The sequence below is a fragment of the Bos grunniens genome, chromosome 29, assembly GCF_055505025.1.
Source record: "Bos grunniens cultivar Pamir isolate PY7600 chromosome 29, Bosgru_T2T1.0, whole genome shotgun sequence".
Taxonomy (NCBI): Eukaryota; Metazoa; Chordata; class Mammalia; order Artiodactyla; family Bovidae; genus Bos; species Bos grunniens.
In genome coordinates, this window is record NC_141193.1 from 41,950,914 (window position 1) to 41,973,792 (window position 22,879).

Consider the following 22,879-nt stretch of genomic DNA (forward strand, 5'->3'; position numbering starts at 1 on the left):
GTACAGTATTCCTAACTCTTCAGTCCCTCCCTGAAACAGAACAACACAATCATGCTGTCACTAGAGTAAGCAGAGTATTCACCCCTATCTTCCACATGGTGGGCTTGGCCTGTGACTGACTTTAGCCCATGAATTGTTATAAATGTGATGCAAGTACAGGCTGTGGATGTGCTTGTGTGGTTTGGCTCAGCTACCTGTACTCTGACCATGGGCCCCAAGGAGAGCTTGCCCTGGGTAGCCACTGCCTCTTCAGTCTGGGTCCCAGAAAGAGATACGAGGACAGACCACAACTTGATCCACCTGAAGCTCGGCCACCTTAGCTGACCTGTAGGTACCCAAGCAAGAAATGAATAGTTTTGGTTGGAAGCCACTGAGGTTTGGGGTTGTCATACAACAAACACTCTTGTAGCAGGGACTTCACTAACACAGAAACTTTCTCCTCCACCTATGTGTTTCCACTGCGATAATGATTTGTCTGCTCTGGTCTCTCCCATCTGACTGTGAGTCTCTTGATGTGAAGAAATAAGTGAATGAGTAAATGACTGAGTGAACCTAATCTAAACAGACAGCTTCACCAGGCGACAGCTGTCTCAGTTCTTTCATGCACAGTAGCTTTAGTTCATGCACAGTAACTTCCTTAGCTCTCAGAGGCTGGCAAGGAAATGGACTCAGGCCACCTTCTGGGAACCATGTCCCTGGGCATCACACAGGTTCAATGGGAGATTGTTTTTAAGTCCAATGAATTGAGGACAGGAAGCAAACAAAGGAGAAAAATAAATTGTCCAGCAGTGGAAACTGGCAGGGGGGGCAAGAGGGGAACTGTTGGTTTCCACATCTTCAAGGTGAACTATGAGCTAACCAGTGCTTCTGTGTAAAAGGTTCTAGGGTTAAGTTTTTCCTAAAAATAGGATATTTATGGGACTTTCCTGGTGGTCCAGGGGTTAAGAATCCACATTGCAATGCAGGGGATATAGGTTCCATCCCTGATCCGGGAATGAAGATCCCAAAAGCTGTGGGGCAACTAAGCCCAAGTACCACAACTACTGAGCCTGAGCACCACAACTACTGAGCCTGAGCACCACAAATACTGAGCCCGAGCACCGCAACTACTGAGCCCAAGCACTGCAAATACTGAGCCTGAGCACCACAACTACTGAGCCCAAACACCACAACTACTGAGCCTGAGCACCACAACTACTGAGCCTGAGAACTGCAACTACTGAGTCCATGTGCACCAGAACCCATGCCACAACTAGAAAGCTGGTGTGCAGCAATGAAAGATCCTGAGTGCTGCAACTAAGACCTGATGCAGCCAAATAAACAAATAAAAACACATCAAAAAAAATTTTTTAATAAAAATGGGCTATTTAGTGAGGCAAAGGGCAAGGTCCTCATTTTACAGAGAAAGGAGTAAAGGACTGGAACTCTTGTCTCCTAGACTCCTAGTGAGAGTCACTACCCAGCCAGATTGCAGAAGAACCCTCAGATGGCAGTCAAGACTCTTCAATCCCAGGTGCTCCCCCAACTCCCAATATTCTCAACAGTTATGAGAGCTAATCAAACATTCATTTCACAAACACTTACTGAGAGCTTATTCTGTGCCTGACACTGTTCTAAGCAGTGATACAGTGATTGCTGGAGATACAGCAATGAATAAGACATTTAAAACTTCCTGTCCTTGTGCAGTGCATATGCCAGTTGGAGGGGATAATGAACAAATTAATAATAAACACACACACAAAATTAAAAAACGATTAAATTATATAAATATGGGGAAGGTAATAAGAACTTTAGAGGAAAATAAAGCTGGGAAAGCAATAATAAGATGAGGGGTGTTGGAGTTTTAAAGAGTGTGGCTAGGGCAGGTCTCACTGAGGGGATGATAACTGAGCAAAAACTTGCCAGAGATGAGGAAACAAGCCACACAGGTGTCAGAGGGTCCTGAGGTGCGAGTGTGTCTAGAGTGTTCAAGAAACTTCAAGGCGATCAGTGTGCCAGAGGGACAGAATGGAGTGGGTCAGAAAGGAAATAGGTCAGACTGTTTTGGGCTTGGAGTTGACTGTAAGATTTCTGGATCAATGGTAAGGGAAGGCAGGAAAAAAGGAAAAGGGAATAAATACTTACTGGACACCTCCTACATGACTGGAAGTTTACATATATCATCTCACTGGATCCTCACAAAGACCTGAGGAAGGTATTTTATTACTCTGTGGTGCTGGAGAAGACTTGAGAGTCCCCTGGACAGCCAGGAGATGAAATTAGTCAATCCTGAAGGAAATCAACACTGAATATTCATTGGAAAGATGATGCTGAAGCTGAAGCTCCAATACTTTGGCCACCTGATGCGAAGAGCTGACTCATTTGAAAAGACCCTGGTGCTGGGAAAGATTGAGGGTAGGAGGAGAAGGGGATGACAGACGATGAGATGGCTGGATGGCATCACCGACTCAATGGACATGAAGGACAGGGGAAACCTGGTGTGTTACATACAGTCCATGGGGTCACAGACAGACATGACTTAGTGACTGAACCACATTTTATTACATGTGCTTTTCAGGGGAAGACTATGAGGCTCACGGAGGTGTTTGCCACTTAGCTTGTGTGTGTAGCAGGGCTGGCATTTGTTAGAACAAGTCACCGCTGGCTTTGTTAGAATAAGTCACCTCGATATTGACCTCCCACTTAATTCTCTCTTGCACACAGATCCTCAAACTGGGGAAGCAGAAAAAGAGCCCTTCTGTCTGCCTGTGGACTCTCATTCTCTGCGTAAGCACAGAAGAATCAGTGGCCCAGAGCTGGCTGTCAGCATGGGGGCAACCTCAGTGCAAAAATCCGGGAGGGATGAGCCTTGGCAACAGGGATGCCTGACGTGTCCACAGCAGGAGGAGGATGAGCAAATAGTTCCCCTAAGGTTCAGCCCTCCCTCCCGCCCTCCTCCTGCAGCTGGAGATTTTTCTAAAACTCAGATGTGACTAGGGCACATTCCCAGGCTTAAAACCCTTCACCAACTTTCCACCATCCACTGGCTAAGGCTCAAAGCCCTCACCGCAGCCTGTAGGGCTCTCTGTGAACTAGCACTGGCTTTCTTTTCCAAGCTCTTTTCCTGTCACACTGAACGTTTTCAGCTCCTTCTGCCTTCAGACCTTTGCATATACTTATCCTCCCTCCTGGGCTTCCCTGGTGGCTCAGAAGGTAAAGCGCCTGCCTGTAATGCGGAAGACCGGGGCTCGATCCCTGGGTTCCTGGAGAAGGGAATGGCAACCCACTCCAGTATTCTTGCCTGGAGAATTCCATGGACAGAGGAGCCTGGCGGGCTACAGTCCATGGGGTTGAAAAGAGTCAGACATGACTGTGTGACTAACACTTACACTTACACTTTCCTCCTAGAACTCCCCTCCCTCAACCAATACCTCCTGGGTCTCAAGTGAGATGGCACGTACTACAGACATCTTCCCCATCCTCTCAAGGCCAGGCTGGTGACGCTCTGGGGGGCTCCATTAGCCCCTAACTTCCTCACCCAGGATACTCGGCATAGGATCCCAAACCCCCTCTACTCACGTCTGTCTTCCCCTGGTTTATGTGCAGGCCTGGGCGTCCGAGCGCTCTGTGTCTCCACCCAGCGCCTGCCACTGCGGCTCCCCTCTACGTAACAGGCCCTCAAGTATCTCATCCGTGAACACAACTGGAAGGGAACTCAGCTCCCCTTTAACATGAACCTGGCGCAACACTGAAAAATCAGCCACGTGTTCCTCACCGGGTTCCAGCTCCAGGCCTTCCTCACGACTGTCTGGTTTACATCAATCACACGACTTCTCCAAGCCTCAGTTTCCTCACCCGTACAGTGGATCTATTCACTCCTACCTTCCCTTCCTTACGGAGATTATAGTGAGGCTCTGGTGAGAAGGAAGACAGTGTCAAGGACAAATAAGGAATGAGCAGCCATAGGGGCAGCAGCTGAAAGGAACACGTGAGGGCTCCAGGTGCAGACTTTGCTTAATTCCAGCTCTCCTTGTGCCGTTTTTGAAACATAGAAATACAGAATCACTACACTGTATAACAGGAACCACGAGACTGCTGCAGGTCAATCATACTTCAAAAGCAAACTCATAAAAAAAAGAAGACATCAGGTTTGTGGTTATCAGAGGTGAGGCCTGGGGACAAGGGGAATTGGAAGAAGGCAGTCCAAAGGTACAAACTTTCAGGAACAAGATAAAGAAACACTAAGGACAGAATGTACAACATGATAAATATATTAAAACTGCTGTGTGTTAAACATGAAAGGGGTAAGAGAATAAATCCTGAGAGCTCTCATCACAAGATACATTTTTTCTATTTCTTTAATCTTTATATCTATATGAGATGATGGATGTTCACTGTAGTTACTGTGATAACCACTGCATGATGCATGTAAGTTAGATCATTATGCTGTACATGTGTGTGTTCAGTTGCTTAGTCGTGTCTGACTCTCTGTAGCCCACCAGGTTCCTCTGTCCATGGGATTCTCCAGGCCAGAATATTGGAGTGACTTGCCATTCCCTTCTCCAGGAGACCTTCCTGACCCAGGGATCAAACTCTTGTCTCCCAACGCTCCTGCACTGGCAGACAGATTTTCTTTTTTAACACCGAGCCACCTGTACACCTTCGATTTATACAGTGCTGTATGTCAATTATATCTCAATAAAACTGGAAGAAAACAAACCAAAAAAAAAATATCTTGCAAGTGTCAGCCCTGTTCTATAAAAGCCACATCTATAAAAGCCTATTCTCTTTGCCAGCTGTCCAAAAGTTAAACTGAAGGGAGAAACACCACAGCTGGTGTCTGCTTTTGATGCCAGCAAAGAGAAGAGTGAGGCTTGTAGGCCTAATCCCCATCACTCGGCCAGCCAGACCCAGGCTAAAAAGCCTGATTAATAGCAGCATTTGTTCCCACAACTCGCTCTGCTCCAAGGAGTGGCCCTGATGGCACCTTCTCCTGTCTAGGCCGGCTGCTGCTGTCCCAAAGCCTCAAGGAAGACCATAACATTCTCCATGACCTCAGGGAAGGGAAGGAAAACTCGAGGAAGTCCTGACTCTCACATGATGAGGTTTTCAGGAGAGAAGCAAACTGTTCTGACAGTCCCATGACATCAAGAAGGAAGCCGTGAAAGAAAAATCTGGGAGGCAGCAGGAGAGCAGAACAAGTATGCTCGAGTCAGGGTGGGTCTGGGGGGAAAAAAGACAGCCCTGATCAATTAAGAGGCTTACCCCCGGCAATGACAAACCGTCACGTCTAAAACCAAATGCTCAAATATCACATGACGTCCCTTGTATGCAGAACCTAAAAAGAAATGATATAGATGAACTTAGAAAACAGAAAGAGACTCACAGATTTAGAAAATGAACTTATTGTTGCCACGGAGAAGGAATAGTTAGGGAGATTGGGATGGTCATGTACACGTGCTCTATTTAAAATGGATAACCAACAAGGACCTACTGTATGGCAAAGGGAACTCTGTTCAGTGTTATGTGGCAGCTTGGACGGGAGGGGACTTTGGGGGAGAATGGATACATGCATATATATGGCTAAGTCTTTCAGCTGTTCACCTGAAACTATCCCAATATTGCTAATCAGCTATGAAGGTGAAAGTATTAGGCGCTCAGTGGTGTCCAATTCTTTTCAACCTCATGGAGTGTAGCCTGCCAGGCTCCTCATGGAGAATTCCTTCCATGGCATTCTCCAGGCAAGAATACTGGAGTGGGTTGCCATTTCCTTCTCCAGATCTTCCCAACCCAGGGATTGAACCTGGTTTTCCTGCATTGCAGGCAGATTCTTTACCTTCTGAGCCACCAGGGAAGCCCCCAAAATTGTGTTAGTCATTCAGTCATGTCTGACTCTTTGAGACCCCATGGGACTGTAGCCCACCAGGCTCCTCTGTCCATGGGATTCTCCGGGCAAGAATACTGGAGTGGGTTGCCATTCCCTTCTCCAGGGGTTCTTCCCGATCCAGGGATCGAAACCAAGTCTCTTGCATTGCAGGCAGATTCTTTACTGTCTGAGTCACTAGGGCAATACCTCAACACAAAATAAAAAGTTCAAAAGAAAAAAAAAAGAATGCTAACCCTCAGAGAGGCATCCAAGGATAAACAGAATAACCCACAGATGGTTCCTGAGAATCCTGAGAAGGAATAAATGGAGTGGGACAATCTGAGACGCTTAGCCTACTTCCCTCCCGACAGAGAGATCTCTCGTCCCACCCCCGCCATGCCCCCTACCCCGCAGTCATCAGACCACCGGGCCACACGGCCAGGGCTCCCAGGCCCTGGGCTGCCAGCTCCTCCGCTGGGCTGCCCCATTTCTCAGGGTGTTCGCGCCAAGGTTGAACTTGCCCGCCATCCCCACCCTTGCCGCCCTCGGCTCACTCTCCCTTTCACACATCAGTCTATGAGGCGGACAGAACTTGTGTTCTCCCTGCGCTCCTCTGTTGAGAGGGAGATGAACTTCCTCCCCTGCGCTGTTCCTCACAGGATGTTTTCCGAGCCCCTCACCATCTCGGTCATGTTTCTCTAGGCTGAAAACTGAGCATGTGGTGCTGAGATCCATCACCCACAGGAGAGCGGTTCATCCCTCTGCCCATCGAAAACGGCAGGTCTTTTCCACATGCTGTGGAGGACGCGGAGCTCGAGGAGTTAAGTAATGTCCACAGCTGCTCAACCAGAATGTGATCTGAACTGAGGGCTGTAAGACTCTGAAGAGCACTGACATATATACACCACCATGAAGAAAACAGACAGCTAGTGGGAAGGTGCAGCTTAGCACAGGAGGCTCAGCTCTGTGCTCTGTGATGACCCAGAGGGGTGGGAGGAAGGTCCAAGAGGAAGGGGACAGATACACACATATAACTGAGTCACAGCGGAAACCAACACTACATTGTAAAGCAACTATATTCCAATAAAAATAAATATATGTTCACAGACAAATACTAAATAAAGCTGCTACTTTTAATCTGTCACTGCATGCCCATCCCCACTTATTCTCCGAGAGGTCGCACAGCTCATCAGGCACAGGGATGAGACCAGACCCCAGGAGTCCTGGCTCCCGGCCAGGCCTGTTCTCACCTGCTGTTCCTCCTTCTGGATGGCCTACTTCCTTCTGTGTCGTTTCCTATGAGCGGCACCCCCTGGCTCTCAGAGCATGGCATGCTCTTCTCTGCCCAACTTGTCAGGAACAGGAAAATGACTGGACCCTCTGGGGTTGTTTCGCGGATAGACGTGGAAAAGAGGACAAGTATGGGTACAGAAAAGGGCGCCTGCGTCAACACGCAGGTGTTTATACCAGCTCATTAGCCTCTGAGAATGAGAGCAATCCCTGTCAGAAACTATTCCTAAAAGATGCTTTGTGTTCTTTAAACTCAATCAGAATTTTTTTTACATGTATTTTATTTATTTATTTATTTTTAAATTCATTTATGTATTCTAATTGGAGGATAATTACATTACAGTATCATGCTGGGTTTTGCCATCTATCAACATGAATTGGTCACAGGCATACATGTGTCCCCTCCATCCTGAATGCCCTCCCACACCCTTCTCCCCAAGAAATGTGTTTATATGAATAGCAAATTTTGTCCACAGCCCTGTCAAGGAACAATGCCATATGAATATTTTGTTTCTACATGGTCTATGCTTTCATCATTATTAAAAAAAAAAAAACAGGTAAATTACTCAATCTAATGTGTTGCCTAAATTTGGATTCTTGAGAGAATAATTGCCTTGTGACGGGTCCAGAGTAGCTTCTCAAAAACAACATGAGCTTAATGAATAAATAAAATGAACACATGAAATGAGCCCAGGAAGAAGCAAACAAATGAAAAAATACAGATGGAATAATAAAGAATAAGTTATCCAATGAGTTTCTTTCTTTTTCATAGAGGAATAAGTGAAAAAAATCAAAATTGACGGGCACCTCAATAAACAAAGGTCTCACTTTGGGGGGGACTCTCCCGAAGGTGGAAGCCATTTTTCTACTTCAGGTACCTCCTTCGGGACAGACTGACGCAGCTGACCAGTAACATTTCCCGTGGACTGACTTGGTCACCTTGAACTAAGAACTGAGAAGAAAAGATTGTTCCTATGTGACAATGCTCCCTATCCCTTAATCTCATCTTCCAACTTAATAATAATCTCTGGATTTCTAGGAAGGCTCACCTGCCATTCCCAGGCAAGTTTAGATTATAGTACCCACAGGAATCTAAGAGTTTAATCAAGTCCCAGGCAAGGGTAAGATAATGGGCAATCTGAGGAAGATAGTACCACATACACCTACCCTCGTGGGGCTTTCCTGGTGGCTCAGATGGTAAAGAATCCACCAGCAATGCAGGAGACCCAGGTTCAGTTCCTGGGTTAGGAAGATCCCCTGGAGAAGAGAATGGCAACCCACTCCAGTATTCTTTCCTGGAGAATTCAATCATGGACAGAGGAACTTGGTGGGCTATGGTCCATGGGGTCACAAAGAGTCAACACTTTCACAACCTACTCTCATACAAGTACTATGTTAAGTAGTAATACAGGAGGTATAAACCAAGCATCAGAGCCATGGGGACTTAGGCAGGAGATCAGAGGAAGAAAATCTTGGAGGCTGAGAGGAAGAGAAGGGGCATTCTGGACAAGTGCACTGGCCATGAAACTATGAAGACAGGATTTTCAAGGCTGGTAACTGGAGTGTGATCACAAATGGGGAAACTGTATCTGGGGTCAAACCCTGAGAGGCTGAAATGCCAAGGGAGGGAACTGGAACTTTTCAGTCTCAATAAATATGCCTAAACCACCTTTTAAAATCTGTATTATTTGGGAATATCAGAATTTCAAAAGATAAAAACAGTAGAGAGAAAGGAGCTGAGGAGATAGGCAGCTGAAAATTCATTTTAATCTTCACACTTAGACTGAAAACTCAAATCTAAAAAAAGGATGACAACCTACAAAAGGGATGACTTACTTTGACAACACACCGAGGAGCTCAGAGAGTATGAACATGGCCCATCAGACACGGCACAGAGCTGCTGTGAGAGCCAACAGCCACGGGCTCTCACTGATGACACAGCTTGGGAAGCCCCTGGAGTCGTGCCTCCAGTCAAAATGCCAGAGAGAAACTTCCTCTCCCCGGGCAACCGCAGCATCCACGAAAGGCCCGGATCTCAATTCTGAAAGAGGGGAAATCGTATGCCCCCAAAGCTGTAATAGTGTACACAATCCTGGCCCTCAGAGAGCTTACATTCTGGAAAGGAAGATAGATGTGAACCAGCCCAGGAAGTCCTATGAGGCAGAAGAACAGGATGCTACAAAACTTTTAACCAGGGGGCATAACACAGTCTCGGGGCCCAGGGAAGGCTTCCTTGAAGAACTATGACTTCTGCCAACTGTAAACTCTCAAGGGATACCGAGATTGGAGATTCTAGCACTTTAATTAACCTAATCATTGCTTACATCCAAATCTGGCTGATGAGTGGCTCATTCCCAGATATCACGTAATACCTATTGAAGACCAGGACTTCCTGGTGGTCCAGTGGCTAAGACTCTGTGCTTCCACTGCAAGGGGCGTGGGTCTGATCCCTGGTTGGGGAATTAAGATCCCACCTGCTATGTCGGGGGAGAAAACAACCCACTGAATCAAGTTCACAATGTCATGTGGCAGCCTGGATGGGAGCAAGGTTTGGGGGAGAATGGATGCATGTATATGTATGGCTGAATCCCTTCACTGTTTTCGGCCATGTGGTGATGTTAGTCGCTCAGTCGTGTCCAGCTCTTCGTGATCCCATGGACTGTAGCCCGCCAGGCTCCTCTGTCCATGAAATTTTCCAGATAAGAATATGGAAGTGGGTAGCCATTCCCTTCTCCAGGAGAATCTTTCCAACCCAGGGATCAGACCCCAGTCTCCCACATTGCAGGCAGATTCTTTACCGTGTGAGTCACCAGGGAAGCCCCCAAAACAAAATAAAAAGTTCGAAAGAGGAAAAAAAAAAAAAAAGACCCAATGAGTAAAAGTAGACAGTTTGACCAGGACTGCATTGATTAAACACCATATTTAATGGGGCAGTGAGGCAGGGGAGAAAGATCTTCAGGGATGAAGTTCAGGAATCTGCATTTTATGAAATTTTCCCACATGATGTTTGGCCAGGTTTGGGAATCACAGCTTTAAAGGATTCCTTATATGTCAGAAATGACTGGTTACAGAGCACAACTGTCAAAGTTAAGCGTATTCATTTGTATAGCAATTGTTTCCCAGCTGGAACAAAAGCAAACACAAAAATGAAGTAACAGCTGAACCATGGAGTCACAAGCACCTCTTTGTAGAGATGAGGAAGGCGAGATGCAGAGGGGTCAGAACACTTGCTTAGGGTCACATGGCTCCCTAATGTGAGTGCTGGGACACCCAGAGGGGACTTCCTTTCTCTTTCAGGACAGAGACAGTCTCAACCCTCAGAAGGATTTGCAAATGGGCTAATAAAGTGGGTTGAGTTGCCTTTCACAGCAGCCCTGAAACCAGCACTTGATAACTACAGCCATTACAGATGAATTCTACATTTAATTATTTTCCAGGTTTCAAATTCAGAGGAAGGGAGTGGAAGAATCAGCTGATTTATTAACCAGGCTGGAATTAAACCCAGAATCATAAAGTTAACTGAACTGTAGCCATCATCAGCTCACATTTTAAAAGAACTATTTAAACCCTCACTTTTGCTACAATCATGTACATTCTTGCTCAGCCTGGCAGCGAGGGACTCTCTCCAAATGTCCAAACTCAGGGGTTCCCAAACCTGGTTGTACATTAGCATCACGTGAAAAGCTTTAAAAAATACATCCATGCCCAGGTCTTTGCCTCCTATCCCTTCTCCATGCCACCCCATGCCAGTGATTCTGATTTAATTGGTCTGGGGTCATATCTTACCCTAGATGTTTTTTTAAAGCTGTCCAGGGGGTTATAATATCCAGCCAGTACTGAGACCACTGAACTCACTGGTCCTCTCCTCCTTCTGGCCTTGGCACAAAGTGAGGACCTTGGGTGAGGCAAGCAAGATGCCCAGGGCACAAAATTCACAGTCAAGGTTGTGTGAGCACAGCACACTGTGCTGAAGCACCCTGAGAGTGAGGTCTCCCTCCTACTCAGGCACCCTGGGCACACGACTAAGGAGGCACCCACTGTCAGGGTATGGCAAGTGCAGCCCGTGTATTTGTGTGAGCCTGTCTCCATAGATTCTGTGCCCTGGGTACCTCACTGGCCTTGCTCAGGCCCATACCTCCACAAATCCTTCTGGTCAGGCCATTAATTATCCCATCAAAGATACATCTACTGCCTCCTGTGTGTGAGGTCTTCCTTGTTCCGCTTCATCCTCTAAAGAGACTCTGGTTTTGAAATGGATACAGGTGAATAACGCCAACCACATGCATTAATCTTACCCCTTTGACATAAGAGGCTGCTGTGATGGAGTAGGAAGACACATTGGTTTTAAAGTCAAAAGACGCCTGGAAGGGGACTAATCCTTCATGAGTTCTTTGGCAGTTCTGCTACAGATGCTGGGTTTGTTACTTGGTCTGTGCTTTGTAGATAGTAAGGCCTACCTTACAGGGTTTCTGTGAGATGACATTAGGCTGTAAGTTAAATGGTCTGGGACATAGTAGGTGCTTCATAGACACCAGTTGACAATAAATCTTCAACATTTCATCAACTCTTATCACCTTTTTGAACTTTCACCCCTGGTGGTACAGTGGTAAAGAATCCACGTGCCAACGCAGGAGACTCAGGTTTGATCCCTTGGTCAGGAAGATCCCCTGGAGAAGGAAATCGCAACCCACTCCAGTATCCTTGTCTGGGAAATTCCATGGACAGAGGAGCCTGGTGGGCTACATGCTATGAGGTTGCAAAAAGAGTCAGACACAACTTAGCGACTAAACAAAAACAATAACATCACCTTTCTGTGCTACTTGAGGTTGGAGTGTTACTGCTGCTGCTTTTTCTGTTTTCCTCTTTAGACTGTCTCCTTCTTCTAACCTCCCACCGTATTCTAAAAAGGAGTCAAACTCCTGGTCTCAGCAAACACCTCCGCCCCAGAGGCCTTTGAGTAGATTAAAAAGAAATCTAAACTTGGGATTGGGGTTTGGCAGTAGAGAGGATGGGTAGGAGGATCCCATTTTTAAATTACCCAAAATTCTTCTATATCTTGTCATCTCAGCCCTAGACCTCAGCTTGCAAAAATCAAAGCCAAGAGTCTGGCATCCTTGTCTCTGGCTCTACATTAACAGCCCTTCTCTAATTTTGCTTCTTCTAGAGCGGGGCAGAGAGGTGCTTTGGCATCCTCAAATCCTCAGTACCTAGTGTGGTGCCTGAACTCTCAACAGCTGCCTCCTTTATTGAATAAAGGGAACAAAAAAAGAGATAATAGGGACAAAAAAGGTTTGACAAGTTAGCATCTGTAGATGTGCTAACTCCCTGGTTAGCACATGTGGTCCTCCAAAGATGTCCACATTCTAATTCCTGAATTTGTGAATACAGCACATGGTGAAAGGGGCTATATGGACATGACTGAGGATACTGTGATGGATAAATTATCCTGGATTATGTATGTGAAGGTGAAGGTGAAGTCGCTTAAGTCGTGTCCGACTCTTTGCGACCCCGTGGACTGTAGCCTACCAGGTTTCTCCGTCCATGGGATTCTCAGGGCAAGATACTGGAGTGGGTTACCATTTCCTTCTCCAGGGGATTTTCCTGACCCAGGGATCGAACCCGGGTCTCCCGCATTGGAGGCAGATGCTTTAACCTCTGAGCCACCAGGGAAGCCCATGCAGACCCAAGGTAATCACTTGGTCCTTAAAGGAGGAAGCAGGATGGTCTGAAGGAGACAGAAGAGACGTGAGGATGAAGACAGGTTGGAATGATGAGCTTTGAAGATGGAGGAAGGGGCCATGAGCCAAGGCAGGTAGGCAACCTCTAACAGCTGGAAAAGGAACCAAAACTGATCCTCCCTGAATGTGCCCAGCAGGACCTCAGCTCTGCCGACTCCTTTATCCTGTGAGACTCATTTTAGACTTCTGACCTCCAGAACTGTAAGATAAGAATGCTGTGTTGTTTCAAGTCACTAAGTTTGTGGTAATTTGCACAGCAGCAACGGAGAAGGCAATGGCACCCCACTCCAGTACTCTTGCCTGGAAAATCCCATGGACGGAGGAGCCTGGTAGGCTGCAGTCCATGGGGTTGCTAGGAGTCAGACACGACTGAGCGACTTCACTTTCACTTTTCACTTTCATGCATTGGAGAAGGAAATGGCAACCCACTCCAGTGTTCTTGCGGGGAGAATCCCAGGGACAGGGGAGCCTGGTGGGCTGCCGTCTCTGGGGTCGCACAGAGTCAGACACGACTGAAGCGACATAGCAGCAGCAGCAATAGAAACGGACAGAGCCTGACAGTGTGCCTTATTCATCTCTGAACTCCCAGCTCGTTGCCTGGAACCCCGTTAACTAAATGCAGCCTCATAAGCAACACCAAGGGCTGACGCTCCTTGTGTACAGCCAATCAGTTGCCAGCAGGTTCGGCTGATTGAATCTCTGCGCTCCGTCCAATTCAACCTTTTCTCTCTTTTCCTCTCTCATTTAGAAACAGCATGGGCATGAACTGAACATGGCTCCTTTAATTCTTGGTTCATCCTCTCTCCTGGCTATCATACACAGTCCAGCTAGACTCATATTCCAAAGCCCTACTTTGAGGATGCCATACTCAACTTAAGAACCCTACCTAGTTCTTCAATAGAATTTGTACCCTGCTGTTGTGTGAAAATTATATAAATCTTAATTATGTTAATTGGCTCATCGCATTTTTCAGGGCTACTATTATATACCTTTCCACTTTTCTGTCTATTCATTCTATTGTTTTTTATTCTATTGTTTTTTAAGAATTTGATATTGAAACTCCAAGTAAAAATCTTAATTTATCTACCCCCAAAAAATTGTAACACATAGTGAAATTACATGTAACTTTGTTCTGTATTTTCCAAGTTGCCTGTAAATGAGTTATCATACTGTCATAATTTAGAAAACAAAAAATAAAGAAAAAAAGAATTTTAAGCAAAGGAATTAAATCTTCACAATATAGATTAAAAGGTGACAACAAACAAACAGATGCAGCTCTTTGGAAAACAAAAACAAAAACACCTTCCCTAGCTCTTCCCTGACTACCAAAAAGTAAAAAAAAGTGAAAGTGTTAGTTGTTCAGTCATGTCCAACTCTTTGCAACCCCATGGACTGTAGCCTGTCAGGCTCCTCTGTCCATGGGATTCTCCAGGCAAGAAGACTGGAGTAGGTGAGGATCTTCCTGACCCAGGGATCAAACTCAGGTCCCCCACATTACAGGCAGACTCTTTACCACCCAAGCCACCAGGGAAGCCCTGATAGCAGAGTGAGCCCAAATTCCTTGTACTGATGTCTTTATCCTCCCAATCTCCCTATCCAGTCTTATTTTCCATGGAGCCTTTCCTACGCTGTGAATTCCAGCCAGACCAATATCAGCTGTGTACAATCATCATCAGGTATGTGTTATTCTCCTCCTCTGTCCATGGGGATTCTCCAGGCCAGAATACGGAGTGGGGAGCCTATCCCTTCTCTAGGGGAACTTCCCAACCCAGGAATCACCTGGAATATCTTTTCCTTATATCTCCACACACCCAAACCTTACCCATCACTCAAGTCCCAGCTAAAATGACACCTCGTCCATGAAGCTGCCCCTGTAGCCCCCTGTCCCCCCACAAATATGCCTTCCATAAGCTGGCCATAATTGCCTCTTTCACTGACCCCTCACAGCTGTTCTCCGTACGTCTCTCATCTGAAGTACGAAAGAGCACAGGCTCTAGAGTCAGGCAGACCGGGGTACAAGGTGACACTCTTGTGCAAGTTACTTGGCTTCCCTGAGTCTCAGGCTTTTCATACGCAAAATGGGCATCATACCTTTCTCACTAGGTCGTTGAGAAGATTTAAGCTCACATATAAGCACCTGACGCACTGAGTATTCAATAGTTACATAAACATTACAGAAACTTATATACATTACATGCCAAATTCCTTCTCCTTTGGACCATGCAGCAGAGCGGCTGGTGGGACATTAGTTCCCCAACTAGAGAGGAAACCCGGGCCCACAGCAGTGAGCGTGGGGAATTCTCCCAATTCCCATTTCTAGATTCTTTAAGGAGAGGGTTTATTAAAATATCCACTTCATTTTTGTAGACACACAGTACCTTGCATGCAGTGATTTTTTTTTTTAAACAGATTTTTAATATTAAGCCACCGATGTGTTGGGAGCATCTACTCAGGCTTCCTGTTCTGTGTATAGTGAGGATGGCCTCATTTTTCTCCATTTCAGAGAGAAGGGGAGAAGTACACTGGCTTACCTTCTGATCATCAATGTTACAGAATTCTTAAGAGGGAAACTTTCTAAGATCTACTCTCATTAGTTAATGCCTCTCCACTACTGTTCATTCCAACCAACAATAAAAAATATTGTTTTCATAAGCATAAGTTATACATTCCTATTTTAATGTCACTGTGTTTGTTCTAGCTCAGAGAACAGCTGTTATTCCAAAGCTAGTGGGACAAAGTTCACTTTTACTCCATCACGTCTAGAAATCCCACACTGGACACGATCCTTCATTCCTTAGCTGGGTATGCAGTGGAGTCACCTTCCTTTTAAAGGCATTCCTTAAACCACTTTTATGCCAGATGAGAAACCTGGCCCTTTATTTCTCAATCCAGTTGGCAGCATCATGAAAAGCAAAGAACAAGAGATTTAAAGTCATAAGATCTGCTTTGAAATTGAGTCACCCACTTACTACCTTGGTGACCAAAACATACCACATACCTGAGTCTCCGTTTCCTCCTTTCTAAAATTGAGACTAACCACTGCCCACCTCCCTTGCTGAAATCACTACAGGGGTGAATGACATCACATGTGGGAAGACAGTTTGTGCATTGAAAACTGCTGTACAGCCACAGTTATCCAGTCACCTTCTAACACAGCGTGAGCTCCAGACAGACACCCCTAAGACTGGATAGGAAAAAATATTCATGGAGCACTTGAGAAGAAATGAAGGGTGCTTTCGCTTCACCTGCCTGCAGAGAGTCCCTGACACACAGCAGAGAGGTAGTATAATTGTAGATGCCAAATAACCACAGGCAAATTCCCCTCACAGGATTCTCAAAGAATATCTGACTTGGTATCTACACAGCGTTCTGAGATGAGAGTCCCGAATGAAAGCTGCTATTCAGTGTAATTACCATGTAATTAGTCACCACCATCTCTACCTAGGCATCGAGCCAGACTTTACATATAAGAACATCCCTGAATCTTCAAAACCCAACCATCCTTTAAGGTAGTCGTTGTAATCCAGAAAGATCTTCACTGTGATTGAGAAGGTATGAGAAATAACCCACCATATCTAAGATAGCACTTGGCAGTAATTAGCACTTAATGTTAATTAGTGCATAACACTTTTTAAAGGGCAGCAGCCATTCCAATTTTGGTCTACTTTCCCTCATACTCTCATCCCTTATTTCCCAGGACAGGCTGACTCAGACTCAGTAGAATGCCTCACTGAAGGGTAAAAGCCCTAATGAGCAAATCTCATGAAAAATTCAGCTGGTCTTTTGGAGAAAAACAGCTGGAGCTGACCTTAAGAATTCCACTAATTTCCCCCTACCACACAGCCTAAAAATAGCCAAAGAGCATTTCTAGCTAGTGATGGCCTTTCCTTTAAAGGACATAATATGCAAAAAGGCATGCTGGGGTCACTAGCCCAAACCATGCAGTCCCCATGATAAATCCTTGGCCAAATGTTCCTATGAGAATCTGCCTTCACAAGGTTAACACTGGAATTTCATTGTGAAGGCTCCCTCTACCAAAGCCTCTTCCCCAAGCACCACTGGGTCTATACAAAGATGTACATTAACAGCCACTGTGCAGCCACAAGAACTTCCATTCTTGGTTCTCACTTTCCAAATCTGCCAAGTGAAATGCTAGACTCTGATGTCCAAGGTCTCCTTCTGGTGTAAGGCTCCTTGGGTGGTTCATTCAACACCTCCATGTTGCTTAAAATTCAGACCCCTCAGTCTTGCCCGGGCCCCTCCAGATCTGCCTCCTGTCTTCCTCTCCATTTTCCCCAAATCATACCCTGATGTTCCTTAAATTTACCTCTAACACTTCTATGCCTTTAGAACACAGAGCTCCCTCTGCCTGTAACACCCTTTCTCAGCTTCTTAGACTCCTACTCATCTTTCAAAGGCTTCCCAGATGGCTCAGGTGGTAAAGAATCTGCCTGCAGTGCTGGAAACTGGGTTTGATGCCTGGGTCAGGAAGATCTCCTGGAGAAGGGAATGGCAACCCACTCCAGTATTCTTGCCTAGAGAATTCCATGGACAGAGGAGCCTGGCAGGCTATAGTCCACGGAATGGCAGAGTCAGACACAACTGAGCAACTAACACACACACACACACACCTTTCAAGCCACAGTCCAGGTATCACCTCCTCTAAGAAGGCTGCCCCTTCCTCACAGTTGGGTTAGAGTCTTCTCCTCTGTCTTCTCACAGGACTCTGTAGTATACAGAAACTGCCTGCTCATTTATCAGTTTCCCTTATGAGGAGCCTGGGTGTCTGAAGGTAGAGACATCATTTTCCTCTCTCGTTCCACCACCTGACCGAGTACCTACCACTTGATATTTTCTGGTACTAGATCCAATTCCACCAAAGTACCACTTGTGTTTTAAGTTGCTATTCCAAAGAACCAGAAAGTGAATTTTTTTTTAAAAGAATGTTTTCTCTACTCAAAAAGCAAGAAAGAAAACTATCTCCAAGCTTTTGCCTTATTAGGAAAAATACATATATATAGCTGTTTGTAATTGTGACATAATCTTTGTGGAGTTGAAAAATATACACTACATTTGTTTCTGGGAAACCTCTCTCTAAACTCACTGAACCACAGTTTTTTAAAAAGGAGATTCAAATTTAGAAATGATGTCCGACTTGGTGGGTTTTGGTTTTTTGAATTTTTTTTTTAACCAAGAGAAGGAAAAAAATTTCCAAAAGAGATAAATTATACACTAAGCTTTCTGAAAATTTTCTGCTTGGTCCTGGAAAATCAGATGATAGGCAACAAGAAATCATGTGATTTCATATAGGAAAGCAAAATGCCTTATATTTAGCACTAGTATTATTGAAAGTTATGTATGTGTGCTATAAAAGATAAAAGCTAAATTAATGCAACTAATAGGTAGGACTTGGGCTTGATGGAAAAGTTGAAGAAATAGACATTTTATCTTCCTTCAATACCTTCTCCCACCTTTACATGCATTGCCTCTATACCATAAGCCAAATCAGTAAAGCAGGCAGTGTCACCGTGGATTTTTTAATTCATTTATTTATAATTGGAGGATAATTGCTTTACAATGTTGTGTTGGTTTCTGCCAAAGCAGGCAGTGTCCCTGTGGATTTTTTAATTCATTTATTTACAATTGGAGGATAGTTGCTTTATAATGTTGTGTTGGTTTCTGCCATACATCAACATGAATCAGCCATAGGTATACATATGTCCCCTCCCCTTGTCATCTCTGTTTTATAGATGAGGAAACTGAAGTTCCTGGAGGTTAAGGGACTTGCTTAAACCCATCCTGCCTCTAAACTACAGAGCTGGAATATGAGCCCAGGTCTGCCTGGCTCCAAAGTGCTATCTGACACACCAGAAAGAGAGTTACGGCGGAAGAACCAGCGAGGCACACAGGTACCCTGTGACAGAACGCAAAGGTACAAAGACGAGCTGGGGGTTCCCTCAAACTCCCACGCACCCGAGACACCAAGCTTTGCAGTACCGAATGCTATTAAAACTTGATGTGTATGCAACTAGTGATGAAGGGAGTTTTATTCTTTCTGTGATCCAATGATCAACATCCACAAACAAACTCAAGTGTGGACCACTGGCAGAGACTATGATGATCCAGCAGCAGCAGCAAATCTGTTTTTCTTAAAACTTCCTGAACAAAAATACTTGCACCAATCCAGAAAAGAGCTTTATAGTGGTAAAGAATCTGCCTGCCAATGTAGAAGACACATAAGATGCAGGTTTGATCCCTGGACTGGGAAGATCCCCTGTAGGAGGAAATAACAAGCTGCTCTAGTATTCTTGCCTGGGAAATCCCGTGGAAAGAAGAGCCTGGTGAGCTACCGTCCATGGGGTTGCAGAGAGTCAGACACGACTGAGCGACTGGACACGCATGCCCAGTGTTAGACAGTCCCTGAAATACCCTTCAAAGGTAGGCAAAAATGATCACTGACACTTCATTAATTCAGGGGCAGCCTGGAGGAAGAGACAAAGATGAATTTTGGTTCTGCCACTAATGACTAAAACCCTTGGTGGTTTCACGTACCTCTCTGGCTGACCTCACCTATCAAATGAGGCATTTGGTTTCTGATCTTATCTTCCATTTAAATAATTTAATTTTCTCATGACCATAAAATCAAGTGATCAGAATGAATTCCAGTATCAGTGCCAAGCTATCTGAGGAAGAAAGAGATGTAGAGAAAGATTTTGGAGGAAAAAAACACCATCCTGCTGCCTAACGCAAAATGTTTTTTTGAAAAAGAAAATCCATCTTTCATAAGATACAGTTATATATTGAGGGAGAGAATGATAATTAGGAAAATAAGGTATAAAAAATGACAAAAGTTGTCCTTCCCCTCTCTCTGTCTCCCTCCTCCTTTTCTGTCTTACTGGCAGGGTCTCCTGTTCGGGGCGGGCAAGGCAGTAAGGATTCAACTATCAAGTGTGAGACCTGGTTCCCATCGTCAAAGAGATTCTGGCTCCCGGCAATAGTAACAGCTCCTATTTGTACAAGGTTGGGGGTTTACACTATTCTCTGGCATATTTGCTCTTCACAGCACTCCTGGGAGGTAGGGAGGAAGAAGTGTCATCATAACCCTTTTATGGATGTGAAAACGAGGTTCAGCAAGGTCAAGGAGCTTGTCCAAGATCACAAAGCTGCCGAAGTAACAGAGCAGGACAGGGAACGCATGCGCAGAGGAGGAACAGGCCTGCAGACCAGAGTGCAGTTGCGTCAACTGTGTAATGAGTGGGGCGGTGAAGAGGGGAAACGAGAGTGGAGCTTTGACTGTGGGGTGAACCAGAGACAGTTCACAGCCTACACTCATGGAAGTCCATGCAGAAGACAGCACAGCACTACTTTAGAGGGGTGGAGTACAGAAAAACAAAAGGATGTCTATATTTATGTGCACACAGAAGCCTACTGTCTTTCATTTAAAAAGTGGACGTTCTTTAGTTACCATCAGTAATCAGCATGTGCACTCTGGGTATTTTTCTCAGGAGCAGAAATGAGTGGCTCTGAGCCTCTTGCCTGGGCACTTGCTGCGGGTACCAGGGAAAGGGCCAGGTGGCATTAAGGACATGGAATCTCCACCCACTGAGCCAGGGTGAAAATCCCTGACCTTGGCACTCTTGATCATTACTGAAACTACCTGAGCTCACTGACCTCCTCAGTCAGGTATTCTTCTCTGTCAGAGAAGCAAGTCACATGCTTGCACCTTCCGCCTACCTTCCCAAACTGCACTCACTGCTACGGAGCCTCAGGAATGTAATTAATAAGCAACCTGGACCTACTCCTGAAGTGGGAAGGAAGAGGAGGCGAGTGTCTGGGAGAGATTTCAAGGTGATGATAGAACCTCAAAATTACCTAACAGCGCAATAAAACAGGCCCAGGCTCTGTATATCACAGTTGGATTTAAGCCAAAAAAAAAAAAAAAAAAGGAATTGGGGCGTTTGTGGATTCAGGCTAAGAGTCCTTGAGAGGAGGGACTTTAGACACAGAAGAATGAGATTAAAGTTAAACCACAGACCTCTTGAGGAATTTAGGTGACAAGAATTCTATGGTTTACTCTTTGCAGAATTATAGATCTTATTTGTTAACTAGTGAGACTTGAGTCAACTCTCCAGAATTCCGATTCCAATTTCATTTCATCAGGTAACATTTCAAACAAAACCTATTTCATCAAGGGTGCTGAGATGAAATTCACACAATATAGGGGAGTAAGCAATCCCCCGTGGTCCCCAACCCCAAGCAACTGGCAAGAAGTCAGGATGGGATGGAGGCAGGGACTATATGATGATGGTACCCAGTAAGTGGTTTTGGAGTTTAGACTTGAAAGCGACTCTTTCCAATCAGGGAGAATATAAACCTTCTCTTCCATCACAGGTGAGCCCAGTATTATTTGCAGAGTGGATGCAATGACCAAGGGAAAACAGAGCTCCAAGCTAGAGAGCAGAACCAGTTCCAGCACCTTTCTGGTGTCTTGAGGAACTATCAGAAGGCACCAGAGCCTTCCACAGATACCCGCCAGCGGAGACCTGAAGACCTGTCTGCCCTTGAGCAAGTGCTGAACAATGACTAAGCTTAGTGAAGAGGAACAAGAATAGACACACAAGTACTAGATCTACCTACCCACCCACCTATCAATGTCTAAAATGCAGTGTGGGTGTATATATATATATTCAAATATATATATTTGAATATAACAGTATTTATATACATAAGTATATGCAATATATATATATATATATATTTACTTCTCAACCATTTGTAACCAATTTATGAAATCCTGACAACCCTTCATCTATTCTTCTATAAAGAAAACTGTTGCTAAGTGACTGTAAAATCAAGATTCTGATGTCCAGGTGAAGGATAAAATCAGGCACCTCTCTCCCATAAAACAATGTCCTAACAAGGCTTATTTTGGTTCAGATGTAGTTGGGGTTCTTGTTTTTGAGGAGATGAGCAGTATAATATGTGATGTTGTACAATATGATGTATAATATGTGATGTTGTATAATATGTGATGTTGTATAATATGATGTATAATATGTGATGTTGTATAATATGATGTATAATATGTGATGTTGTATAATATGATGTATAATATGTGATGTTGTATAATATGATGTATAATATGTGATGTTGTATAATATAATACGCTGCTGTCACTGTGAAGACCCACAATGTTAGAACACTTACATAACCTACGTCACTGAATCCTCAGCAACACTGTAAGGAAAGCAGTGTTACCATTCCCATATTACAGAAGAGGGACTGGGCTCGAAGGAGTGAAGGAACTTCACCCCTGTCCATCTTCTTAAATATTGGTTCATACACAGATATGAGCATACGTGTGTATTTTATAGATAAGTTACCTTCTGCAACTTTCTAAAAGAATTTCCAGTTTTCATTTCAAAATGTACAAACATATGGGTCAGGTAACACTTATAAAATCTCATTATTCTTATTTTTTTCTGAGTGGAGGTAAGTCTTAAACGGTCAAGCTATAATGGAAAGCTGAAAATTGAGGTAAATCAATCTTATCCATAACTTTGATTACAGAAAAAGATGGGCACTCATTTCATAAATCTTTAATCAACAAAGGTTGAAGAATAAATACCTCCTAAGGACATCTGTGTGAAAGACTTACCAGGTACATCACACTCCAAAGAGAGTGTGATTGTGGAAAAACCAAATGTACTGGAAAAAGAAAACTGTCATGGGAATTAAGGTCAATCTCTCTCACACCGCTGATGCGCCCAGGCTATGTGATGTTGTGCAACTCACTCAACCTTCTGGGTCTTTGTTCTCATTGGCAAAATAAGGGCACTTAAAAAGATGATCTTTCTTTTCCAAAGAGAGATCTCATAGATCCAACAATAAAATGCTCTGATTCATACTGGTGAAAGAGCAAAATTCAGACGCCAGCAGAATTTGGCTACGATGGACCATGGCCCCATAACTCACAAGCACACTTTTCATCTCAAAGCCCAGAACA

At 44.7% G+C, this 22,879-nt stretch overlaps 1 protein-coding gene across 17 annotated transcripts in view; it reads right to left on the reverse strand.

The window, feature by feature from the left end:
- The window catches only part of LOC147342538 (synaptotagmin-like protein 2), a 141,581-nt gene that overhangs the window by 68,619 nt on the left and 50,083 nt on the right, over nucleotides 1-22,879 (reverse strand). For 4 of the 17 annotated variants that reach the window (XM_086384666.1, XM_086384663.1, XM_086384661.1 and 1 more), the window contains one exon: nucleotides 5,245-5,317. The exons of the other annotated variants lie outside the window; for them this stretch is intronic. The gene's annotated coding sequence lies outside the window, so the exon portion shown is untranslated. The remainder of the gene's footprint in view (nucleotides 1-5,244; nucleotides 5,318-22,879) is intronic. 17 annotated transcript variants of the gene reach the window in all.